We start from the raw sequence: 26,621 nt of genomic DNA on the forward strand, positions 1-26,621 counted from the left end.
TGGAAGGCTTGTTGTGTTTGTTCTTATTCCGCGTTATGTTCTCTTTTCATTTAATTTAATTTATTCCGCCCGCCATGCAAATGCAAATTTTCTAAATGTAGAAGCACTTTCCCACTCTCCGGTCTATATCTATTCTATCCGGTTTTTATTGCCCCGCGCATCGTAGTCGTCTTTTGTGTAAAACTACGAGTGTGAAACTTTGCGTTTCGCATTTTCCTCTCCTTTTATTTAGTTTGGCGGCGTTGTTCATGGATAAGTGGGTTTGTGTGCAGGTTTTGATGGTTTCGAAGTTTTTATTTGTTAATTTCGCCGGGGAGCGTCGGTCGCCGCCGCCGAAAACTCGTTAGTCTAGTTATGCCGTCGCGATGGCCATAGTTCGAGGAGGCATTTGCATATATTCAAGGCGTGCCCTAAGAGTTTTTTTGTGCTGGCAATATTTATAAACGACTTTGTTGAACAAAATCATTAACACAACAATTACGTATGGACAAAAGACAAATTGCTATTCATTAAATATGCATTAAATATTTTCAAAATCGTTTATGAATTAACAATTTAATTTAATTCAATTTTGTCGTATCTACTCAATAGTTTAATGTCAATATCAACGCACGGCATTCATATCAATTTTCCTGATACAATTGTAGCCGACACAATGGCGTGCACAAAAAGGTAAGCAAGTGCACACATAAACCTATTTCGAGCAAATGGAGAGCAGGGAATATACTCCACCCAACAGACCAAGGTGTATCGAAAGTATCGGACCACATGCTGGCCGCGTGCGAAAAGATCGACCCAAATAAATATAAAGATACGCGAGAATAGGTACAAACAGAAATTCAACCGAGGCACGTAAGCGCAAACAGCATAAACACGTATCGCCAAAGCGCTGAAAATTTTCGATTCGATATTACCTGTCGCACAACAAAAGAAAATCGTTTTATGCTTTATTTGGTTGCAAACTTAGTATTACGCTATATTATGCTCGGCGTTTTGCTAGTTGCAACGAATGTTGTATGTGATCGTTAATTAATAATGACTTTGTGAAGCGAGATGCGCGAATGCAGATAATGCATTTATAAATGCATTAATGAAGGGTGCAAATTTGTCAGCGCAATATCGCAGCCCGTTTTCATTGTCGGCTGCAATGCGACGTCGGCGAGTTGATAAGGTCGTATAACGTTCTGATGAGGGCGTAATTCTGTAATTGCACTTCGAGTGAGCGCGCAAATTGTCTTCGATCTTTGAATTATACATGATCGTTCTAGACGGTTATTGAAAATGTAACTAATAATGATATTCAACCATAAATTAGACTTTGAATTGATTTATTGTAGGTTATATTATTATTACTAATAATTTTGTTAATTTGCACAGGGCTTGCGCATAAAATGGTAATTTTTGTGTAGATATTTTTTGCTAATATCCAGTTTTTTTCACTACTTTATCTCGCTTTGCCAAGTTTCGTAAAGTTTGCCTCAAACGTTTAATACCCAAAGTGAAACTTTTCTTCACTTTTTATCAGGTTTCAGCCGTAAGATGCGAGGAAAACGTGCGGTGCGCAAACACAGGCGGAAAACAAAAGCGAATTTAACCGCGTTTTCCTGTTTCGTCGAATCGCATCGTGTGCTGCTTTCCTTCGCCGACTTGCTTAACGTAACTTAACTCGAATTGAACGTAACAACTACGTTTAGTGTGTGCCGAAACAGTTTTCCGGTGTGTGTGCACATAACGAAAGAAACGCGAAACAAGCTGGAGGGAAAAACCAACACCCAGAAAAACCAATTTCTTTTATTCGCCGACATCGAAGACGCCTAGGATCGCTAGGAGCATCCACTGCGTCCACAGTCATAATGTAATTACATTCCATGATTTTATTTTCAGTAGCGAGCAACGCGGCCAACATTTATTCATTCCAATTCTCTTCTTTTTTTTTGCTGCTGTTGCCTGTTAGTGCTCTTAGGAGTTATAATTTAATAGTCCGCTGGTATTCCGATTGCTGCGCATTTCAATTTGCAAACTCGTCTCGTTCATTATTTACTTAATGCTAATTTTCGCAGCTTGCTCTTTCCATTATGCGAAATTATTGCTTGTTGTGGTTGTCGTTTTCAGATCGAAGCGGTTTTTTGCACGCTGCTATGCGGTTGTGGCTAAAGAGAATGTTGGTCGCTTTTTCATGTCTTTTTTATCACTTGGGGAAGGAATGCTCAACATCAGAAATCAAACCGCGCGCAGGAAATGAAACGCTCCAAAGGAGTGAACAGGAAATGGCTTTTTGAAACACTTCGAAAGCCTGCTTTATATCTACACCTTTCTTTACTTTTTTCAAGCATCTAGAGGAGTTTTTATCTTTGTTTACCGATTGCACTTTTTTTTGCGGCCTGTAAGAGTTAGGGTACAAATCGACTATTAAATTTTGACTTTTAAATGATTTTCACTTTGTTTTCCAATTCTTCACGCACACTTTCTAAAATTTGGCACTTTGTGGCTTTCTATTTATAGCATTTCTGTCCTGAATCAAAATATTTCTCACTCATTATATTACGTACGATATAAAAAATTTAAAATATAATATAAAATCATTATATAAAAATTCGGACAAATAAAAACATACATTTCTTTCAGTATTTGTTATGATTTTAAAATTATGTACTCAATAATTTTTCATAAAAGATTGGCAAGAAAGCAACCACAATAGCACGTCGAATCAGGTAGATATATTTCATCAATGCATCTGACAGGTAAAATTTCATAATAAAATTAAATTTTCTGCACGTGTGCGCAATTTGAAAACCTAATGTAAAGCGAGTTTAATTTTTGTTTTCTTTGTGGTCCTAAAAGCGTGTATGATTAGGGTCTTTTGTGCAACTAAGAACAACATCCATATCAAATTATATTCGACGTTTAATGCTTGAACCGCACTGAATTTGATCCAAATGAATGCAGATATGACAAGATGACTCCTTTAATTCGTCGAATGTTTATATAGTTCATACCGATCCGTTCAGAATGTTCACGCAAAACACACATAGATAACCTATAGAAACATTAATATACGCTTCGGTGGCAGTTGCGGCAGAGAATCAAATGGTAAAATGGTTTTGTTGTGGGATGGGAAATGTGTATGCGTATGTGCGAATATATAGAAACATGTTTTCGTGTTTTGCTGGGTTTATAGTTTCATTGAAATGCGATGATGTTTGTTAATACCCGACGGATTATCCTTGTCGATGACTATCTACTGAATGTTCAAAACAATGGAATTCGGAGAGTGGCACTAACATCCAAACGTTTTAATCTTATTAAATGTATTGAATCTAAGATTATGTTCAATTGACAAAACACACTTCTGATAATGTTTTTTGTGCCACAATGATTTTAATTTTCAAAAGAATAAGTGAATAATCCATTAAATGGCAATTTTTTTACATAAATTATGACATTTTTATTTAAAAAAAGACCAGGCATGTTATTATTTCATAAAAAAGCCAACGTGCATAATTCTCACTGTTAAAATTATCAACGTACTCGTATGTAAATTATTTGGTACTTTATAATCGTAGATATATCAAAATGAATGAATTCAGGGTGCAGTTTAAAGTCCAAAACAGAGAATGGTATTTATTAACTGATTGAAGTTAATTTAGGCAGCACGGGCACTGAAAATTAGGTACTATACTTTCTTTGAATAAAATGAATCATTTACGATGTTGGCAAAAATGGGGATAACTTGGTAATAAAAAATAATTAGTTTATAAAAACATTAAATTCGTGTTTTTTTTGCTATATATACAATTTTGCTATTGTTACGTTAGAATATAGTTCACTATTGGTCTCTATGGAGGTTCAGACAGGTCTACTTTAATAGCATTATGGCAAACTATTAAATTTCAAGTTATAACGCCAGCAGCGTGTCTGATATATGCACGAGCGTGAATAATCATATTATGCATTTGACATTTACATAATATGAAATATTAGCGCTCAAATATCCTACGTCCAACTATCATGTGCACTTGCAAATTCAGAAATACTAAACCCTATTATAACTCCATTGTTCTTAAAAATCTTGGTGATATATGTTATAAACCATACTTTCTTCTTGCAATAATAGTGTTCTTGTTATTGTACAAATACAAAAACACAAAAGTAAATTTTTTATAAGAATTTTTACTCGTCTCTGGTATTGCTTGGATTTATACGTATGATAAGCGTTCCTAAGCTATAAATGCAGGTTCAGTAAATTCAGTTGAATATATGATAACATTAAATAGTTCATCGAGTTATAAATCCGCGAAATTTATTTACACCACTGCATGAAATTTCGAATTTATATTATATTGTTCAAGCTTTCGTCTGCTTGATTAAACTGCATCGGTACACGTTCCATAACTAAGCGACGGACATATCGAAAGGTAAACTCTTGGCTATCCCTTCAGAATTGTTCTATTCGAAATGAGTTGACTTGAATAATTTTATTATTGTGCCACGAAAACTATAAATACTCTGGTACTTAGGAATTTTATTAGTGCAATAACAAACTTTGACGACGATCACATGCGTATGTTTAATGTTCAGCTACTTTACTATTTTAATTTGAAATTTTTAAAACGGAGTCATCCTTAACACGGATGACTTAGAGGTTATAAATAACTTCAAGGAAAATATTAATAAAGCTGTTTTATAATTGAATGCATCAGGTCAATTTGATTGACAAAATGTAGAAAAGCCTTATATGCGTCGGCAATCATGAAATTTGATCGATACCTACAAACCTGTCCTTAAACGTAATCAAAATTGGATAAGGCATTTTGATGAGTGGTGAAGATAAATGCATCGGAATTCATTTAAAAGTGATATTTATTAATCTTCGACAGTGATGGGGAAATTAACGGCCCGCATGCATCGCATTCATTAAAATGACTTGGGTCACCATCAATATACCAGCAGTCATCGTGGGCTTTTCTCGCGCCGAAACCACTTGTCTTTCATTATTTTTATTTCTGGACCATTTTTATATTAATTAATTGAAGTGATCAATTTTTAATAGTGATTTTAATCTTGAAGCATCAAAATGATTTATATACAGTTGCATGTCAATGAACTTTATTATTCAGCGTAAATTAAAGCGTAGCGTAGATTCAAAAACAAAAAAAAGAGTCTACGCTGAGTATATGCAATTTCAATTCGATGTAAAACGAAAATGTCATTAGTCGCTTTTGTTTACTCACCGGTGAATGCAGTGTTTCAACCGGCTGACAAAACTTTTTTCAAACTCCCTCTTTGCACTCACATCACAAACAAATTGTTTTTGGCATAGAAAACCAAAGTTGCACCAGTAAAAAACTGTGGATGACAATTGCGTAGAAATGCACCATTAAAAAAATAGCTTTTTTTGGTCACTGAAAAAGCCAAAATTACTTCACACGTGCAATCGGCGTATTTTGCGGTTTCTTATTACGCTCATTATTTCGAACCAACTGCGGTATAACTATTATTATATTATTAAGGGCTCTTTGTGTCCTTTTCTTCAAATCTTATGCCGACAAGAAGACTATGAAGAGTAAATGCGGCGCATTTTAATGGCCCCTTTTTTTGATGGGACCGAAATAAATTGCAAGCTGTTACGACGTGGTGTGAGAATAATACAGAAAAAGGTGAGACACGGGGACAAATTACAAATGGGAAGTGTTTGACTTATTGAATAGAAAAACCGATAGCACTGTAATCTACTTCATTCTATTTTACAAAGAATTGAATTCTGAAAAGGTAGTGTTTATTATTTCTCAGTTAAAATTGCATAGCATGCAAGAAAAGTTTGTAACTGCACACAAAGTCTGCTTTGCTCTGGGAGGAGTACGAGCACTTGAGGGATGCATTACAGTCAGTGGTGAGTTATTATGGTTAGCATGGAGGTGTGGCTCCCTAGAGTCGGCTTTTGGCGCCGCACTTTTGAACATATTATTCTATGGAATATTTAAAGTAACAATTATATTTGGAACAATTCGTTGAGCGCTTATATTTTTATACATTGATGCTATAAAAATAATTTATATTTGAAATTAATGCCCAACTTAAATCATATCAGCTGTGATATTCGGATTATGTTTATGGAACAAAATTCCAGTATGTGTCACATGTTGCTTTAATTATGGCTTTTAGGCAATAAGAAGAGTAACATGTGCGGCCTTTCTTTAACAGAACACGCACATTTCTCGTTGATGTCACGCAGTGAAGCAACTTTTATTGTCACTAATTCATACCACGGACTATGAAGAGTCTAAATATAATTAGATAAATTGAAATAATTTTGGGGTTTTAATTATATTTAATAATGTTAAAAATACTTGCAAACTATTTGTTTAATTTTGCATTTATTATCGTAAATAATTCGCTAATTAGATAATGACGAGTGTTACAAATACAAATTATATTGTTTTCAAAATTGGTAAAATAAACAAAATTTGTTTTATAGTTGGTTATGATTATAATACCAATCTATTATTTAAAATTTGCTTTATACGAAGAATCCTGTAAAACGTTTAATTTGGCTTTGCATTCGTAAATCTTTAGTTCAGCAAATTGGACCCTGCATCTACTGGTTACCTCAAAATTTATTTCTGTCGTACACTTTGGACAATAGTTCGATTTAACGATTTCTAACTGTTGACAATATCAAATAAAGGAATTACTGATAAATTTAAGAATAATTTTTGAATAAAAGTATTAAAACGAATATCTTGCTAAGGTGTTTTACTAAAATACTCGTACGAGCATACTTACAGTGAATTCATCGGAATAAATTTTTTGTATTTAGAGACGAGTTTTAAAGTTATAACTGAAATAAATAATATTGATTATAAAGCGTGACCTGCATAGAATATTTAAGGGGGATAATTTTCATCCTGAAAGGAGTATGTTAAAAGGCGTTTAAAAAGTCATCAATCTTGTTCGCTGTGCGTAGTCTCACCGGTCGCGCCTGTTTACAACATTGTCTGCAATCATCCACAACAGTTTCTACGGTTTACTTGGCTCTCGCCTCGAGCGCACTTAAAATTTTCATTTCGAATTGCACCTATCGTTAGTGTTTTACTCGTCTGAAGGGCGTTGCGCAACCATGTCATAGGTCTTCATAACTTGTAATAACACACCTTTGTGTAGCGAAAATAGTCCATTTCAATATAAATAATAGATGTACCATCTATTACAATATCACAAATCAAATGACCACACACGTAACTGAAAACCCTTTACACCTTTACGGCGTTTTCAGTTTGTGGTATTTTCAAACACTGTGTTAGCTCTGGCTGGAAAGGTTAAACGTTGGGCGGAATGTTAAAGTCATTTTTAAATACAAAAGCAAAGGAGGATTCGGCATTAGGTATGTGGAATGCACCGCGAAGATTTATTAACCCGTCCGGAAAATGACCGCGTGCAATGCAATGAATACCCCTTGTTTAATGTTTCATCAAATTGTTTTAGTTCTTTGTTGCCTTTGTAATCGAAACCATGCGTTTGTGTAAAACTTATACTTTGGATCAAATTAATCTAAATTATCAAGTCAGATGCTGCGCAAAGTCAAGGAAAATTTTAAGCAGTAAGAGAAGATCACCGATAATTATATAACATTAACGAGCGTTCGTGCATTCGATCATAAATCTTTTCCTTCGGGAATGAGAAATGGCATTTTGGTATCTGGATGAAACATAATATAAGTGATGCAGTTTTTAATTCCATTTGTTAGACTAAATATATAATCCGAAAATGTTTAACAAGTACCTGGTTGGTTATCTACTTACTTTGTCTTATGTTGCAATACTGGAGTATTGTGGGTTGCCTATATTATGTTCACTCTGAAACCGTAGGTTATACGTTAAAAATTGCGAACCTGCCTACATAACCTTTATCCCAAACATTATATTGTGAGCCAGAAAGTGAATTCACATTTAGTCGGTATTTGAAAGGCAAATTGCAGTGGTCACACTGTGTGCGATTCTATGTCGCGCGCACATGCATCAGATGCACCAGACTGTGTAATTATTCAATGCGATTCGCGCATATTCGCTTGCAGATGCAGGACGTATGAAACGCGCTCGAATCATAGAGACGAACAAGTACCGTGTGCGACGTGTGAGCTTTGCACTTGAGCATAACTGCCACTGCCGCCGACTGGGAATTGAGGTAAAACGGAAAAGTGTTTCACTGCCACATTAACCACATCAAGGAAATTAATTTTCAAAGAGGGGTGTCTGGTGTATCTTCAATTACTTAAGATATTTTAAATAATGTTTGCTGTTTAAAGTTATACGATTTAGTTGTTACGCTGTCAGTGTTGCGAACACTTGGTATTGTTACCATTGTTATTGTAATTGAGTTACGAATTTCAACAAATTATCCATGTGTATGTCTTCCATTAAAGTGCATTATTATTAACCTTAATGCAATTCAGTTATTCGATTATAAAGCAGGCTTTTAAATGCATTTAGTGTTGCCTAAAGTTGTCGATTAAAATAATCAGAATTAAATCCGATCGAAATAATTTGTTATCGCTATTCGGAATGGTCCAAATGGAAGCCTGTTTTTGAGGTTACAGCTTGTGTTAATGAGCACTCGCGAGATTAATTCCGCGCAGTTCGTCTAAATTTGTAAATTTGAGCATGTACACACCCCACTGGTGCTCGTGTGCCTGCCGCGTGTAGAAAGTGGAAAGAGTAATGCGCATAGTGGCGCGTCCTAAATAAATATTTCACAAAAAGGAACGAGCACCACTAACGCGCAAGGGCACAGCGTTGGCGGCGGAGGCGGCAATGATGCTCTCGCCGCGCGTACGGGTAATAATGTTTTCATGGAAACAAATTGCAGCGGAATGTGTGCGACGGCGGGCACGAACGAGGGCCTCGTAATAACCGTAATCATAATTCTAACTCTAAATAATAACCCGCTTCGTTACCGGCACATATATCGGAAGATGTTGCCAGTGCGGTCTCACTGGTTTAGTTTCTCTACATACTCGTAGTCTACACTATAATAAATGTTAAAAAAGCGATGTTGTCTATTGATTATATTTGTTGGATATCCAGAGGATTAAATTATTCAAACCCAGTCGCAATACTTTCCATAAATCGTGGGACTCACCAGATATTAATGACCACCGTTCGAAGGTTTAAAGCAGGTCAAACTTCAGTTAAGTTTTATTGTAGTTATGTGAAGTTTTCCAAGAAATTTGTTTGTCTGTTGGGTACTAATCGAATAAAATTGCAGGAAATTACTGTTCATAGAGGGAAAATTAGTTTTACCAGATAATTAACTACCTAAATTGTTTTGTAAAAGAATAATACCCAAGTCGTAAATTAATAATACTGTAAGCTTTTATATATTTGTACTTCTATTTTTTAAATGTATTTCTTTTCTTCATAATTTTTCAAGTAAGAAACAAGTTTAATTTTATAATCTTTGCTCCCTTTTGTGTTGTCTACAAATCTCTTAATTTGTTTACTCATCACTGTACATACGTACCACCCTACGTAAGCATCTCACAGCCCCGGCAGCAACTAACTCGTTAGTTGTGGCAGCGAGAGTCGGGAGCGTAATAAGACAAAGATGTCGGGGGTTGTCGGCGGCGTCGCGATTCTAGGAATCTGAGGTAGAATACAATACACGCGCCAGCGTGGGGCAGGAAGGCTAAGCGCTAGCTGACAATGAGGCATGAAACACGTAAAGGGTTAAATAGGGGGAATAGAAACACACATACGTTACTGTGCAAACCGCAATCACTTCCAACAACAGTTTCATTCCACGCTGCGCTCACCGCTAGCCTCACCGGCTGGATAATTGAGCGCATTCAGCGCCAAATTGCAACGAACTTTGCTTTCGATTCGGATGTGACTCCCGCATGCAAATTCCTAAAACCAACAAGCGCTTAATTCGAAAATTATTACAAATGCTGTCTAATAAATATATGAATCATATTCGAAAGTGTCAAATGTTAATTGTGAAAATTTGTCTCGGCTTGTTATACAAATTGAAACGTTAAATATGGTTAACACTAAACTACAGTGGGTCATGTTGCAGTTGAAATTGTAACACTCCAGAAAGTAATCTACGGGCCGGTTGCCTTTGATAGTACTCTGCCGCGGTAGAGGAGTTTTATGAATATGTTAAAAAGTTATACAGGTCAAATATTCAACTTGAAAGTTATGACGCTGAGAAGAATCTCCTCGCATGATTTTTCACCGCAACCCATTTCAATTTGTGAGCATAAAGTAAGTTGTATTATACGCACACTATAACTAACTAATAAATTAAAACTTTTTTCATCAGCATTGACCAACTTAAATATTCAATACTTCTCTCTGTCACCGCCTCACTACGTCAGGGTATTAGGCACACTTTAGGTTAGATGTGAGTGAAGTTACATACTTGCCTCGGCGTCAGCGCGCTCTTAGTTGTATAGTTGAGTATGAGTATAGTTAGCAGCATAGTTAGGTTATACCCCGGCTCGCATAACCTGGAATATTAAATATTTAATTTAATGTAAAATAGTGAAATGCGCACGCGGGCAGGCAACGGCGGCGAGCATAAAACGTAAAAGATAATTGGATTCGTTGCGTGATTGCTCGGAGTCGCTCACTCTGCCGGCAGCCGAGGTTAGCGTCTTGAATATTTACAAGTCAGAAATTACAGGAATTAAAAGCTCAGGATAAAGCAAGTGTAAGAAAGTTAAATATTAATATATAATTGGAAATTAGTTGACTATCTGTCTCTACAACAAAAACTCACTGGAACAAAGAAAGATTTTTTACAATTTATTGAAACTCAAGACCATGTTTTTTGTTGCTTCTCAACATATGATACTATATGATGTATCTATGTAGGGCACTATATTTTATCCCAAATAATTAAGATGTTTGAACATTGTCTAGTTTCGAAACAAAGTTTTTTCTTTCTGAAACTGAGTCGACAAGCAATTACCACGTTAAGGACTTTAGAAAAACTTTAATGCACCACGCTATTCAAGCACGTGCGCACCTTGGAAATTTTAATTTTTGAAAAGTTCTAACACAAAAAAGTCATTAATGAATATATTAGCGTAACGTTTATTAGCGTTTATTAAGCAGATTAAATTTTAAATGGCACTCGCTGCTCTCTTGTTCGTCCGGCGCTCCGCTGTTAATTATCAACTCCATTAAAAATGATAAATTAAATTAGACGTTGTTATTAGGGGCAATAATTATTTTTTCCTCCTGTCCGCTCTTTCGTTATTCTTTATACTTTACAAAGAAAGCGCACTGCTTGTTTGCACACGTTCGCTTGCTACTAGCTCACATTATGTGCATTAAGGCCTGCTTAGCAAACATTGTTAATATTTTCGGCCTTGTTTACACATTGTTTGATGGCGGTACATTATGACTGTAATAAAAAAAATCTTAAAGCACATTTAATGTGACTAATGCGTATATTTTTCAAGTTAATATATTAAAAATAAAGCACTCCTGAAAAGTAGGTTAAATATTTATTATGGTTATGCCTGTGACGTCATTTAATACGTCCGGCTGCTTTTGAGAATATTTTCTACTCGGTTAGCCCGTTATTTTCTTTGTTTTGATGGCGTTTCATTTCTTCCGGTCATAATGACGGATCTGGCGCTTCGGGGGTAACACGCAAGCGGAGCCCAAAAACCCAGCGCAAGTTCTTCATGCTCTTCTCATATTTTGTACTTTTATATTATTGTTATGTAACTATTATTATTATTATTATTTGACGGAGATAGTGATAGTTTCGTTATACCGCTCGTTATTTGGCGCCATCAACGCCCTGGATGCTTTCATTCAAACATGAACGGTAGGAAAATAGAACCGGAAACGTGGAAATGCAACTTGGAAATAAACTCTACACCTCTGCATGGACGACTGATGAAAAGCTTTGACTCCTGTCGAATAGAGTTGGATTCTAAAAAGGAAATATAACTCGCATGTAACGGCACGCCATAATCGATTTATGGCGTAGTCTTTTTCTGTTCCTTTCATTTTTCTAAGAAATGTAGACATAATTGAAGCATTTATAACTTAATATAAGTCAGTCAACCTATTTTTTAATGGAAGTATTATCCTACACAATTTACTTTGATAAATATAAAATAAATACAAATAATACATGATTTATGGAAATACAGTAAGTTGTATAAATTCAATAAATAAATGTAAAACAAAACGCATAGCAAAAAACTGGTTCCACAGAAAAAATACGTAACGATAAATGTTATTCCTCACAGCTTTTGAACAAATAGGAAGGTTGCACGTTCTTTTGACCGTATTCCCCTATAATTATTTAATGATTATTTTAATTATATTACTTGAATTAAGTAATTTTATAGAACCTAATTTAATAACAACATGTGTTGAGTGTGCATTCCATGACGAAACAAACAAGAAAAAAATGTCATTTTATTGCCATCGCATTACTTTGTGGATATGTCGATATCTTTATGCTCTCACACCATTTCCACCCCGTTTTTGCTTTCCTTCTTTTGTTCTCAATCATTTTGAATTCGATTCGCATTCACGCCCAACTCTATTGGTATTCGTTTTGCGTTTTTATTTAAGTATCTTTCATCAGCTTTCATTTTCCGTTTGCGATACGTCTAGGTTTACCCGCTTCCGGAAACTATAAGTTAATAACAACGGAACTGTGAAAATATTTTCGATTCGCACATTTTACGACGGTTCACTTAATTTATTGGGCGTAATAAAAATATCGTTTCATAAATCCACTTCCGAAACACGCGCAACACGCACCGAAGTGGATTAGAGTTTCGCCATTTTGTCATTCGTTGGCCTATAAAATCTACACAGTTCATTGGAAGTCGTCGATGTAATTTCAGGGCTTTTTGAAAAAGAAAAACTTATAATGATATTTTAGTAGTTGTTGTTATCGAAGGTAAAGAGTGTCCTAAAACTGTGTTTGTGCAGTGATTTATTGTACTAGATAGTAATAATTGCGTCAACGTTTCAATTATCTTTAGTGTATAGAGTTTGGTACAAAAAATGGTAATCAAGTGATAGGCTTTTTACCTAATATTTTGTATAGGAAATATTTTTTCAAATGTATATAATCATAATTATGAACAAAAAGAGACACCAAAAAACAAATAATGTTGTGATGGAAAACTAGAAAAGTGTGAGATGTGAGCAAAGCCAGGCGGAAGACGCTCTGGTATAGTATCATTTTCGTCGCATCAAAATTCAGTTCGCGTGGCGGGCGCTCACTCATTCATTCGGCTTCCAGAAGCCCTCACTTCTTCCGCTCCTTTTCATTCTTTGCGCTGCTTCGTCCACAGCTTCGTTTTCCTCATTTCGTTACATACCACCAGTCTTCCTAAGATATTATTTTGTGTACAGAACTTTTTCCTAAAACTATAAGAGTTTGTCGATCCGCAAACACACTGTATGCATATATTTTATTTGCTCAATTTCTGTAGCTTTAGTTTTCCCAAGTTCGCAACTCGCTCGGCTACTCGCATTTCACCCACATTCAGTTTTTCATCATATTAGCCCCGGGTTTCCACAGTGCTTTCATCCTCATCCTTCACTGATCCAACTAATAATATCTGCGTTATCCTTGATTTGCTTGATTCAAGGAAGAGCCTCAATATTATTTCAACACCAATCAAGTTCGGAGAACCAACACCCATAACTTATTGGTTTTCTTAAATTTTTGCTTGGTGATTTTGTTTTATTTATCTTCATCTATAATCAATATAAATTGCCACGCTAATACAATTATAACTGGAATATATAACATTTAATAGGTTAGAGAATATATCTTGGGATATATTGGGATGGAGTGTTGGTTTGGTTAAATGAAATTTGCAAAATTTCAAAAGTGCCAATCGTGGCAGTTGGGTAATTTGTTCATTGCGTCCCTCAGAATTGTTTCTCATGCATAAACAAGGAGATAAGTGAAAAGTGGTCGGTATTTACTTACGTACGCCGCCGTCGGTCACTTCGTGCTAATGCGAACCCAGGCCTGGAATGTCCTTGTCTGTGTTGGTGTGGTGGTGCGATGGCGACCATTGATATTACGACAGGACTATAACAGTAACAGCAACGCGCGCTGCAAAACCGCCAACTGAAACTGGATCACCGCCGGGTCCTTTGCATTAGACTTGGTAACTAGCAACTGGTAACAAATTAGAACTGTGAAGTGAAATGTACAATTGGTAGACCACACGAGCGATACAAAAGATGACCTATGACAGCTCACACCAATGAAATTTTACTGAACTGTAATTGAAATAGGAATGGTGCTCAGCAAGTGATCAAATTTACGAAGTAGATGTAAATTTCAATTGAAATCATAAAGCTAAATTTATTTTGATAGATTATGTTTACGTTAGCTTATTTTCCTTTATTTAAATACGTCGAGCCAATTAGTTGAGATGGCTAAGTCGGTGGCGGTGGCGTTACCAGTTACGGTAGGACCTATGACACTTTGTAGATTGTGTACTTATGTAACGTCTCCACGAATTTCCGTTCGCACGAGGATTGTTCAGGCTGAAAGTGTAGTTAAACTTAACGTAACATCCGAGTAGCTGCCGCCACCGCCGACTACGGTTTCGAATGCGGACACGGATACTATTTCCTACATCCCTTCCCTTGGCTTCATTACGTCGCGTCGGCTGCATACCTATTTCTGGATGTTTATCGCTCGTGTCATCCCCCATTAGGCTTGTGTTTACAAGCAAACATTCAGAAATGTGCTATGGCTAAAAATACCAATTCGACAATTCCGACATGTTTGGCATTCAACAAACCAAAGCTTTTTTATGTTTTTTTAACTTGTATTCAATTACTCCTTGCTTTCAGTAACACGATTGTACCGACAAAAGTAGTACTATTGCATAGGTGGAAGGAAGGAAGGACATGACAGTACCAAATTTGGCATAGTTCATGCTGGGGCTACACATGCGTGCATTGAATAACATGCCAAGTATTCAACTTTAACCCTAAAGTGTAAAGTCTTGTATCGCCTCCAGTCGGAGTAGCGTAGGAGGAGGGGCAGTAGCAAAATGCCAAATACTGTATACGTGTTGACGTTGCAGGTTTTGAGTGGTGTGTGATGTGTATATAGGTATATACCTATAGATTTTTTCGCTCGGTTTTCCTCTTCTTCAGGTTTCAGCGATTTTTTTCCGTTTTTATTTTCGGGTTGTCTCCTGTTTCATTTTTTGACAAAATTTTTCGTGAGTGTTATACCTTTATGCATCTCTTTCCGCTTCTTTTTTCGTCGCGACCGTTTGACGAGGAGGGTGAAGTTTATTTACATTTATTTTTATTCCCTTTCTTCCGCTACAAAGGAAATCTGAAAAAAGGACTTTACGCTTGAGTGGCGGCCAGCCGGACGTCTTTAACCCAACTTAACTCGCATCCCCAAGGGTCCAAACACAAATATTTGCGCGCATTTTTCATATGTTTCTGCTTTTCTTGGCGAATTTAAGAGTTTTAGTATTATACACAGTTTTCTTCCTGACGCTTTTAATTCTTTTTTTTAAAACGCCTCTCTTTTTGTTTCAGCTATCATCTTACGCAGAGTATAATGTGGCTCTAAACGAAACCTGCGGCTAGTTTCTTCCATTGAAAAGGACATAATAAAGGTAAGATTTTTAAAATTATAAATAATCTTTATGAACATCTATAATAACACCGGCATGTGATAAAAAAATTATATGAAAGAAATGTAGTAATAGTATGTTGGTAATTTTGGCAGTTACTTCATTAGCTATTCAATTTCCCATTCGGTATAAAACATTAATAAGACATTAATGCGTCATTAATGCGATATCGACGGCAGCGATACATGCATAATCAGTTATGCAGGAAACTGTTTTTTGTTCGGCTGTTTCGTAATTACAATGCCATTAGTTCAATCAATTTTCGCAATGTTCTTGTTCTTGAATGGTTGGTTGCGCCAAGAACGAACTTGCTACGCATTTGATTTAACATAATATGGAAATTATCAAATTAATTAAACCTTCTAGGTAATTATTCCTAACCCTCTTACCCCGTCCTTTAACAAATGATAAAAATTGTTTCGCTATTAAATTGGTATACCAATTATTTATAGACGTTTTTCGGCTTGAAAACGATTAATAATTACGAAGACGCACTGTATATTTGCATGTGCGGTTGATCCTGAATCCGCCCTCTGATGTTGTTTGTTTATAATTTACACGGTCGAGCGGTTCAGCGGGTGAACGTCACCAGACAACATTGCTCTCCCCCTTGAATCGTTAAATTTATTAATTCATTCGGCATTACGCACGTCAGAAAAAGGCAAATAGCAAAAGGGGTTGTGAAGCAGCGGTAAGCAAATATATTTATGATGCTCGAGCATAAAAATACACGCGATCTTCACAAAGTTGGCTTTTAAAATGGCTTCGTAAAGGGGGAGAATAATTTGAGTCACACTTTTGCATTCATTTTTTTTCCTGGTTAGATGTACTGCTCGTTGTGGCATTCTGCGTCTCATTAGAGGGTGGTGCACAACCATGCGGAAGTCGTTTAAACCCTTTTAACAGGCTTAGCTTCAGACATTTGTCCAACGTACCCATATATATATATATTTCGAATGCATTCAAAAGAAATTGTTTAAATCATCCTTTTAAACTACAAACGCAATTTGTATGTGTCAGTTTTAAAATAAAAAAATATAATGTTTGAATGCAACTGGCAGAAGTCGAAAGGATTGGAGCAATCAATTGAAACGAACAAATTGTAAAGCAGCGTGAATACGCCAAAGTTGAAATCGGTTTGAGCCCCCTGAATAGAACTGGTGAATAGAAACATGCGAGATTAAATTTCAACAATAGATTTTTAATTTACCGATTCTTTTGCGCGCTTTGCGTTTAGTTTGCCGTTTCCATTATCATTTTTCAATATTACGTCAATAATGTGCTGAGTGAAATTTGCAGTGATCTCAATCAATGAAAGCAGGTAATGGAGGGAGATTTAATTCATCCATGATTGCTTTTTCGATTTTCTTTCACTCGTACTTGTTTCGTTTTTCATTTGGAAAGTGGCGCGTTATTCGCGGATAACATTGTAACTTTAGTCGGCATGCAAAGAGAGGATGTGAATTTGTATCTGAAAGGGGTGGCGCAAACGCCGGCGTATGCATATTTCACGCCGCTTCTGCTGCCGCCAACACCGCTACGACACCCTATCTGCTGTGTGTTTTGCATTAACATGCGTTCTGTTGTGGCCCACATACGCACATTGCCACGCAACATCGCAACAACCCCTCATATTGTATCCTAGTCGTAAATTATCCGCGGGACCACAATTATTCAATTACGCACCTTTCGTGCAATGTGCGAAATATACGAGTGGCAAAATGGGGGTTGCGCTCTTTCTTTAATTACTTTTTGAATTTTGCACTTTTACGCAAAATGTTTTTGAATGTAATATATTCGTGTCACGTTCAAAACTAAATCCGAAACAAATATTTATTCTCAACTTTGATTTAAAACTTATATTTGCCTGCATAGATTCTACAAAGTTTCATCTTGACCTAGTATAAAATACCATATAAAAGATTAAGAAGAATGTTTGAAGTTAAAATAAAAGGTAATTTTGCATATGCATTTATGTAAATGCTATCTGGGTATGTAATAACGATGTACAAACTGTAAACCAGCAAATGTAGTAATGTTACATTGATAAAAGCCAATTTCCTTGCATTAAGTCCGTCTCGTACGTAACAATTATTTGCTCTTTGGTCCTGCCGGCCGTAATAGTCGCCAAGTTGGCGGCGGTGGCGGTTGGAAGCAATGTCGTTAACTCAACTTAAGTTTAAATTGGAAAGTTCGACGTTACGCCGAAATGCGACTGTGACTGCCGGCGCAAGTTACGTGCGGGGCGGTGGAGCGACGATAGTTGGCAAACGCGGAAAGGAAAACCCTTTGGGTGTTAGAAAACTACACTCGCGGGAGTTTGCTGTAAGAGTTTTGCTGATATAATAATGTGCAGTACCACGTTATATTCGGTGAGCGCTTACGTATTAAACTAAAGATGAAATATTATTTAGTTACATCACAGTGCTAACGTGTGGTTAACTGTATTTGAGGAAAGTTAGCTTATAACCCAATGCACCCCTCATTTTTAGTTTTTGTGAAATATTCACCAGAAATTAAAAAAAATATTCAGGTTAAACCTTAGGTAGTTATCTAATACATAACTTGTGAATTTTAGAATAAAAGTATAGTGTCTTCAATTTAAAATTAAAATTATGCTCCATTTAGATGCTAAAATTGATACTGAATTTGAACATATTGCTTGCATAACTTCTGCTAAATTAACGTTCACTAGATCGACGAAAATGATAGGTAGGTATAATAATTATGTCTCGTAATGTTAAGAAATATTTCCTTTTTGTTTTTATCATACATAAAGCGAATATAAATGAAATTAGCACCTACTTGTACCACACCCTTTTTCAAATTTATTTTTTAGATATGAGTCATTTTTATATTTCCGGTTGATATTCCGACCAAGGGGACCACATTTACATACTAGCAAATGCACCCCCTTTGACTTCTTGAAGAAATTTATTTAAAGTTACAGATGTAGGTATATTGTAATTCCCGATCATATTTCTCATAATTCAAGTTTATTTTATTTCTTTCACGTTTGCGGATGTCTTCGACCACTAAAAAGTTAATATACCTAAACAGAAAATAATTTGGCTGGAAAATATTTTGCAAGACCAATATAATTGAATATTTGATTTTAATGTGCTGCTATTGTATATCAGTAAAGGCGCGCCCCCACCGAAATGAAAATCATAACGTCTGACGTCCTTCCAAATTTGTGACTCTTGTTCGCCGTCTAACGTCTGCCCCTTCGCATGCAACATTTTAAATGAGTCTATCCCGTGGGACGGCCGTGCAAAGGCGTCCCCTTCAGCGTGCACCAAAAGCATACAACTACCCCAATGCCCCCGAGTGAAATATTGATTAGACAGTCTACGCGGCATACAAAAAAAATCCAACAATATATAAAACACTGGTACTTACTTCTATTGCGTCGGCGTTGTGTTATTTTCGCGCAGGCTTTGAGAAGCTGGCTGGAAAACTTTAGATGTGCATGAACAATGAGTGCTTTGTTTGGGTTTGACGCACGTTTGATACTTATTAAGACCGGATGCGGAATCAACGGTTTCTGTTTCGGGTGTTTTGCCTCGGAAAACGAGGCAAACAAATCGCTCTCGATAAAAATCTAAAATGAAGACATTAATATCACATAAAGCAAGGGCCAAGAAACAAGCGGGCGTGTTTTTTCGCAATCAACTATCCGACGAAAATTGCAGTCGAAAGCATGATCCACAGGCCACGAGTTGACTGAGGGTGCCCTGTGAAAGGTCGTGTGCAGTATTAGTATGCAAGACGAGTATCTTTCAGCCCTCGACTGCAAGTTTTCCCTTTTTTTCTTACCCATTCCGATCTGTACTTGCCACCACCGGTCGGTGCTCCTCACCTTCCCCCGTTTGCCCATGGGATTTTCGTTCAAATAATAATGCACCCCATAGCGATGGCTATATATTTCCATCTTCCTGACTCGAGTTGCCCTGCGATCCCGCATAACGCAGACGTTTCGATGGTTGTTTTGCCGTTGCTTTGCTAAAACGAAGACAAAATGTGAAAAAAAAAACATTGAAAGTTCGCATGTGCGCACGCGGGGTGAATTTTTTATTTTGGCATATATTTATACAGAGACTGCTCTGGCATTTCTTTGTCTTTAGTACTGTGTATAAATATTGTTTTAGTTGAGTGCACTTTTTGCTTCCCCCCGTCTTTTCGCACAAAGAGGGAGCTTCTTCAAGCGAAAGCGTGCCGATAACTGTATGTTGTGCTCGAGTCTTTGCACTTGGACATCAATGAAGGGTCACTTCCATCAGAATTACATTGGACTTACTGGTGGGGTCGATTTCACCTATATGCAATATGTAATGAGTCAGTAGAGCTACTTCAAGAATACGCCAATGAGGGGTTGCTTGACCGTATACCAACTTTATTAAATACTTTGAAGTTCTTAGAAATACCTAAAATTTTGAATTCTATTAGATAATATTCATCTAGTATTTTTACTGAATTTTTGTAAGTTGTGAAATATATTTTTAGCTTGACAATGAACGCGCATAACTTTTAACTTTTATTGCTCGCGAAAGTTCTGGCGGCGTGTGTCGATAATTTCAACAAAAACCAATTCCCAAATTTCTACTTCGAGCCACGCTAAAAAAGTTACGTCATCGACAAGAAGTTTTTTCATCGATTCCGTCTCGCGACTCTTGAGACTCCTGAAATTAACTAACCATAAACGCAAGTGGCTTTTTAAAGTTAATTAAAAACGAAACGCAAACCTCGGTGGCGCAAACAGCAAAATTAATGAGAAAGGAAAGCGCAGAGTTATAGCCTTGGCCACGAGTCGACTAGTTCATTGCCAAAGTTTCGCCTCCGATGCAGACGAATTCGGCGCGTTCGTCAAAAATTCAAATGATCTCCAACGAACTTTTCAGAACGCGAGAGTGCCGCAATTCGAAATGTTGTTATTGCTTTGTAAATGAGGCTAAACTAAAAATACATTTTTGTGGCTCCCTAAGTAATGGCTGGGAACTGCAAAAACTAATGGAAAAAGTCAGAGAGTTAAAATGGAAACGCAAGAAATTGTTACATCGCCCACATCTTCACTTTTTGGTCTGCTGTGTTCGAAAGTGTTGTGTATTGATGTTTTCGGCTTTGCGTAGAAGGCCTCTGTGTGTGCGTCTTTTTAAGTCCTTCCATTAGACTCCATTATACTTTAATAGCTAATTTACTTAATAAATACGTCGACGGCGCGGCGCGTTATGAGTTGCTTTGCGTTTTGCCTTCGTCTTCGTCAGTTCATGAACAAGACGGTATATTGAGGCGGCCGCATTACAAAGCCTACTTACGCAGGAACTTTTTCATGTCTCCCTCACAAATCTTGTTTTCATGTCTGAGTAGTAAGTATGCCCATAACTTTCTTATAGGTGTCGGAAAAAATGCGTTAGGTATTGGAAAGTGAAGAATTAATTTCGTGCGAGGTGTTAGCAATTTTGAATAATAGCAATTTGCCATAAAGCTTCCCTTAGTTTTCCTCGATACATCTTCAAGATAGTTTCCTCTAGGAACCGTAGAAAACAAAGTACTGTATCAAGAAAATTTCAACTTTGTGCATCGCTTTGGAAAGTTCAAACCAAGTTACACGTTGTTGATAACGCAATCTGATGCAAACTTTTAATGAATGACTGCGTTTAAAATACAAAGCGTGTTAATGAGCATGTTTACAATGCTCGTCTAGTTTACCATTTCATCTTTTAATACGTTGTTTGCATAATTTCTCTAAAATAAATAAAAAAAACTGTATTTTGCAACAGAGTAGAAAATTTCTATATTAGGATAGAATCTTGTTATCGCATGTCATTTTCTTTCAATTGAATCAGGTAGGTACTTTCACGCCGTACGAAAGAAAAGTATCCTATATCAAAAACTATCAACAAAAGTGCGCTCCAGTGTGTTCGTTCAGCTCAGAATGAGAAAATATAATATTTCCAAGGCTACATATATGTGTGTACCTATATAAGTTTTCAACGTGCTTAGATTGAAAATTTGGCCGAATTGTTCGATTTCCTTCCTTAGACACACGACTTTATTTTACTGTTTAAACTAGCTACGAGTATGATAGCGGGATCTATTGAATGCATCGTATATGCGCAGGAGCGTGACAAAAAGTGTAGTAGCGATCGAAAAACTAATACCCCTCGAGACAAATGCAGATGAAAAACGCAATATGGATTTTCCTCATTTTCGCTTTCGTCCCGTCAGCGACGAACAGTGCTCAGCAAGTGATGAAACGTACCGCAATATCAAGTTTTGCGACTGCAATTCGCAATTCGGAATATTCGTCAACTCAACCTGAATACGCAAACCTCAAGTTGCAATATTTGTTTACTTTGCACGGTTGTATCTTTCTATGCAATTTCAATAATACTCATAGCCATCATTTTAGTCACTGTACCAAAAAGTTTAGTTTGTTTAAAAAACGAGTCGTAAGCAGTATTTAAAGTTGATTTAAATTGCTATCGACGCAAATTTCGACGTTTTCACGTCTGCGCGTTTTTTATATCGTTTATCATAGTAAAAGCTATTAAAAGTTAAATTTAGATTATGGCCGCGAGGCTTAATGTCTCACACGTTAGGAATCCATCTTTGGATTGAAGAAAATGTCTGAAAATCCCTTAGAAAGAGAAAGAAACCGAGTGACAACGCGACAAGTATCAGAGCCACATCTATCCCCAGCTGATCTACGCTGGCGAAGATTTATCGTCACTGTTCCCATTTAGATTTATATTGCCGCCGAATCTGCGAAAACGAAGAGCCATTTCGAAGCCATCACGACTATCGCCAGTCAAATGTGATACCATCAAGTGCGTGGCGTTATCGCGGGAAAGTCCACGACTTCTTCCCGAGATTTAACACTTTCATTACACCTAGTAGTTCGTAGATTTTTTTTAAATTTAAATGTTAATTTCATTTCTCGTGCTGATCACGTCCCTACGAAGGTTCGTGCCCATGAAAATTTTACGAAAAATATGCGCCGAAAAATTGAAGAAAAACATCTAACGAACGTAACGAGATGGTTGAAGTGTTGAAGATGGATGGACGCAATCTTAAATTGCGTTGCTTAGACTTCTTCTTGCACATGGCGTTGCAAACTGTTCAGTGTAAAGAGCCAAAACTTGTTTGTGCTGTATTTTCTTCATATTGTTGAATCATCCTATATGGGGTATGCTTAGGCAGGAAGTGCTTTTACTTTTTCTACCGCTTTAGATCCGCGGCAATACATCATTTTACATGCATCAACTTTTTTGCGCTGCGCCTCTCTCATTTTCTTATTTTAAAGGAATCCCCACCTCCGCTTTTCTTTTCTGGTGGTGCTACTGCACGCCGGCTAATATTCCTACTCCCACGAGTCTGAACACGTCCGCAATGTGTGTTGGCCCACACCAACCTTCAAAGAATGCCCTTTTATTTATTATATCATGGCGCGCTTGGCTTGCTTGCTGCGCTGTTTTAGAACGCCGCTCGGAAAGCTTTCTTGCTTTGCTTGTTGGGTGAAAATCCTGGTAGCGGTTGAGGGAAAAACTCCGCGTATATTCCGGCACTCTGTTACGGGCACAATTTGAACGATACGTGAGCCACGTCGACGAGGCCGCCACGTTGTGCGTGCATTTTTTAAAGCGCGCGGCGGTATACAACACGCCTGTTGTTCCTTTCGACGTGGAAACTCTGGGACGCCAGCCATGAAGGAAATGCAAAAGAAAAAAGTATACTGACAACATGTGTTTCTGATAGTTGTTACTCTCTAAGTTATAAACTGGCTGCTCATAATTTTCCGGTTTGTTTTTTCTCCCGAATACAAAATGCTGAAATTGTCAAGATCTTTGACGACGTTTTTTGTTTGAATGGAAAGGGTAGAATTTAGGTCTGTAGAACATGTTACCATAAGGTTTATTTTTATACTACCACATAAGTTATTATAACTAATTTTTTATATGCAGACTATGCCGATGATGAAAGTTCTTTTGACAATACTCCAAACAGAACAGCCTTAGCGGTTTAAAGTGAGAATTTACTTTTGACTATCTACTGTAAGTTCTGTTAAATGCTATGTCAATAGTGTATTTATGGTAACTTATGCTCTTCCCCGCAGCTTCGTTCGCTATTATCTGTATTTAAAAATTATCAAATTTAAATTAGTGCAAATTTCTTAAAACATACGAGTACATTTAAATGTATCTTTATTAATCAGAAAGCAGAAAATTGTTTTAAAATTCCTATTATACACCTTAATCGTGTTTTTCATATCTTACATATATCATAATCTATTTTATTTAATTTATAGGTTAACACAGAATAGTAGAGCGGTGTGACAATGCCCATCTTTTCCTATCTGTAATAACAAACCCATTTCACTCATCTTTAAATTTGCTTTTACGTAATTTAAAAATTCATGATGACATCGTGTTATTATTTGTGTGTTTATACCCGCGCAAAGGGTCGTTCTTCGTTGTTCTTCGCATTCCGTATGCGGCACGGAATAGGTTCGACTACCATTCGAGATTTATAGACATTTTCTGCGCGCGGCGGCGGTAAAAGTAGACGCGCGAGGCTGGTCGCCCTCCTGAGCTGTAATTCTTCAAGAGTTACGTATGTTTAAACGCGGCAAGCCATAAATTTTCACATATAGTTTTACTCGTCTCCCGCACGCGCACAGTCTCGCACCCTGTGAACGTCGAAGTGGCAATGTGAAAAACCAGCGTAGGTCCTGCTTACTGTTACTATTTTCAGGAGGGTGGAACGTTAATATTCGAAAAACTTGTTAAATGGAAAATTAAAATGCAACATTGAATAGATACAGTACGCAACAGACTTTTCTGGCAGTTATCCAAAATTACATTTTCTGTGTTGAAATGTTGCATTTTGTTTTGGTACATGCAGAAAATTTCTTTGTTTGCATTTGGTAGTGACTTTCAGTTTAGCTTGTAGATACTTGATATTACCTAAAGCTTTAAAGTGGTAATTATTTAAATGACGTTTAACGCGCAGTATCCGCTACCCACAACAATTTACATTCATGCAGTCTCTTTGCACACCAATTGCCGTCATTGAGCTAGTGCACTTGAAGACATTATTCTGAAATAAACATTGTGTATATTTATAATTGATTAATTGATTTTTTTCAAGCTACGAAAGCACCAATAGTAACGTACACAAACAAGAACAACAAATTTCTTCAATTCGTTCAATTTGCACCTTCCTATCTCCTGATCAGATTCTTACACTCTTTAGCAATAATCTTATCCATTCACTTGAATCTCCACAGCCAAGCGCCATTGTCACTCGAAAATTTGCTGCCATCTCGCGCCGTCCAGACGCTTTTTTACGTGCCGATCCATTCATCATTTACTCCGGTCGACACCGCTTAGCGCCTCCTAGAGGATGTTTAATGTAGGTGTTGAATAATCTATTCTAATAATGCCCGCCGCGTCCGACGCAGATAACAAGCGTTAAAAAATAAGCGCGGCCTTGAACCTTGCTGCACTATGCTTCTACCATACACTCTCACATTCCTTCACCGGTTTACAAACAATAGTTAGTTGTACCGTTGTGTGCAAGATAAATGACAAACACAAAGAACAAAATTAATTCTCGATTTTCTCCGCGGCGTTCATTTCTCGTTCAGCGCCACTAAATACTAAACGCCTTGTTGACGGCTGAAGAAAAATGAGTTTTTTCAAATCACCATGTAATTCCCATAATTCTATTAACTTCAAATGCCTATCTGCGTTTAATAATTTTGTGCCCGCAATGAGATTTGACATGGAAAGTTCTAAGAATTACCTTGGGCTGCTAACATTGAAGCAAAATAAATAAAAATAAATAAGCAATGTGAAGAGTATGAATATATTGAGAATAATCATGATTATTTATATTTTGACTAAAAATTTTGCATGCAATGCACCCGCAGAGAGCTAAATTTGCACCCAATGAATAAGGCGCATTGTGATGTGGCTTTAAATTAACTCTGGCGCTCAAATAAAAGAATTTTGTGAATGGCGTTTAACGAGACAGATATCAGTTGTGCGATGATTGTGCGGTAGGAGTAAATAGAATAGAATGGCTGGGCGTTGACTGCGCTGACACAATGTCAACTCAGTCATAAATATTTACCTCCGATAATCTCCATCTTCTATATTTACTCAAAAATACCTCACTCAACTTTGCAACAGTCAAGCAAATTCTGGTTTTGTACCAGAGATGAAAACTGTAGTTCTGTTAACACTTTGCACGCAGGATTAACTGTAGTCATGATCTCCCGCTGCCAAACAAATGATTCTTTGAATTTATTTTGGACCCCCATCACTTGATCGGTTATTTTTCATTTTTGTAATCGAAAAATTACTTCGATTGTAGGCTCGCATACCTTTAAGAAGAATGAATTGGTATTCCGCCTGGTCGAAAGCAAAAGCATTGGCATTCATTGGCAATCACTCATATCTCACATCATATTTCGTCTTAAGTCACTGTCGTGTGCGAATTCAATATGACGGTTAATGGTTGATCGCTGTCCTTGGACATACACAATGCACCGCACTCTTCGTTGAGTTGTGGAAGTAAAATCGAATACGTTTTAACCGCATTAAGCAATGTAACAATGGCAAATCAAAACGTTCGTTATTAAAACGTCTGTCTCCGCCGTCACTTAGTCACATTTGGTCGTGTGTATTCTTATCATCATCGGCGTATACATTCGTCACATTCAATCACCCTGGCAATGACTTGACTGAAAGTATTCACCCTCATCGGCTTCATTTAAACTACCTTCCTTGGCAATATGCGTCTGCGACCTTAAACGTCAGACTTGCTGGCATTCACAATACAATTTCTTTATTGTTCTAGTGTCTTTAACAAATGACTATTTTATTACAATTTCCTTTCAAGAGAATGGTTGCATTTGCATTCAATGCAATGAAGATTTATTACA

General features: G+C 36.8%; 1 protein-coding gene across 2 annotated transcripts in view; it reads left to right on the plus strand.

Annotated features, from left to right (window-relative positions):
- LOC135795344 (leucine-rich repeat and immunoglobulin-like domain-containing nogo receptor-interacting protein 2) overlaps positions 1-26,621 on the plus strand; it is a 114,151-nt gene that overhangs the window by 49,218 nt on the left and 38,312 nt on the right. For both annotated transcript variants that reach the window (XM_065307004.1, XM_065307003.1), the window contains one exon: positions 15,573-15,652. The gene's annotated coding sequence lies outside the window, so the exon portion shown is untranslated. The remainder of the gene's footprint in view (positions 1-15,572; positions 15,653-26,621) is intronic.

This window comes from Atheta coriaria, unplaced genomic scaffold (assembly GCF_025399875.1).
Source record: "Atheta coriaria isolate IRGN ID8LTWV9N9 unplaced genomic scaffold, Caltech_Dcor_3.1 hic_scaffold_7_pilon, whole genome shotgun sequence".
Classification (NCBI taxonomy): Eukaryota; Metazoa; Arthropoda; class Insecta; order Coleoptera; family Staphylinidae; genus Dalotia; species Dalotia coriaria.